The 1,356-nt window shown below is 34.1% G+C and overlaps 1 protein-coding gene across 16 annotated transcripts in view; it reads left to right on the top strand.

Annotated features, from left to right (window-relative positions):
- Nucleotides 1-255, top strand: part of RBFOX1 (RNA binding fox-1 homolog 1) — a 2,554,959-nt gene extending 2,554,704 nt beyond the window's left edge. For all 16 annotated transcript variants that reach the window (XM_075069299.1, XM_075069298.1, XM_075069294.1 and 13 more), the window contains one exon: nt 1-255. This exon is cut by the window's left edge. The gene's annotated coding sequence lies outside the window, so the exon portion shown is untranslated.
- Nucleotides 256-1,356: the final 1,101 nt, after the last annotated feature.

The raw sequence follows: 1,356 nt of genomic DNA, 5'->3' as shown, positions 1-1,356 counted from the left end.
TCTTGACACTTGTACATAAAATCTGATTTAAAACTGTCCGAAGGCACCCTTTTAAAGCATTCCACCAGGCAGTATTCAGCTATTTAACCATAACTAGTTATTTAGGCAAAAACTGCTAGTTAGGTCATTAACAAGCATTCTTTTTATATTTCTTCCAGTATAATAAATTATTGATATCATTGCAGACTTTTATATTATGGGAGGGAAAAATAATAAAAAGGTGATAAAAGCACTGTTTCTATTTTTTTCTTTTTTTTTTCCAAAAAAGAAAGTAATAAAAACTTAAATTCTTTGTACCAGTTAAAAAAAAATGTATAAAATTTACATCTGTGCAGTGGAGTTATGTTCTAGAAATACACAGCCTATGATGCATTAGATTTAGCCTAGTAGACCAACCGTTAGAGACAAACGTATCATTTTTATGGAACAACATGATAATCATATTCAAATTTATATAAGCATTTTACAAGTATTGCAATCATTGAGTAGAGATAATCATGGTATTTTCATCAGCTTGGTACTTTTTGAAACATGACTGTGTCGTGTAAACAATCTGCAATTTTTCAAGGCTTGACAACTTGCCCTATCTAATTTTCAAACCCAAGACCATTTTGCTAAATATTGGGCCCGAGACAACTTTTGAACTGGGACAAAAGAAGGACCTCCTTATGAGAAAACACTGAACGGAGAAGTCTGCTTGTCTGGGTCCCTCCGATACTCACATATGCAGCCTAAGACAGGTGACAAGGTGATAGTTTCAGGCACAGTTGAAAAATTGCAGTTTGTCTGTGCATATGTTTGGACTCTTTCCATGTTGTCCTGTTTACAAGTTAACCTAAGTTGGGGTGTTTGTCACGGGTCTTCTTGTTTTTGTATTTAAATAAATAACGCCGGAAACTGTCTTGCCACAGTTTTGCTGCAGATAGTTATATCCTCATGTGTACTTTGCGCGCCTGTTGGCGAGCACTTTAGTAAATTATCAACTCACCGCTGTGAACCTGCCAACTTGCTATAACAACTCTGCTTTAAAAAAAAAAGTGTTTGTGATCAGGCTCTCTCTTTGTCATCGTATGTGCATGCAGTATGATCAGTTGAACAATAACCATCAATAAAGTTTCACAAGATTTGAAAACAAAGTTTCTGTAGCATTTCTAAGAATGAAAATAAATATATTTAAAGAGAGAAACTATATTAAAATAGTAAAAAAGGTGGGGGGCAGGGGAACAGTAACATTTATTTCTGCTAGTGAGGGAATGAGCCATTATGATTTCAATCCCCATATTTAAGACCTAAAAGACAAGTTTCCTATTTTTTTTAAATAGATGTACTGAAACACTGACGTAAAAACTTCTGAAA

This window comes from Chelonoidis abingdonii, chromosome 9 (genome assembly GCF_003597395.2).
Source record: "Chelonoidis abingdonii isolate Lonesome George chromosome 9, CheloAbing_2.0, whole genome shotgun sequence".
NCBI classification, from domain to species: Eukaryota; Metazoa; Chordata; order Testudines; family Testudinidae; genus Chelonoidis; species Chelonoidis abingdonii.
The sequence above is the reverse complement of the archived record's forward strand: the minus strand, read 5'-3'. Positions and strand labels throughout refer to the sequence as shown.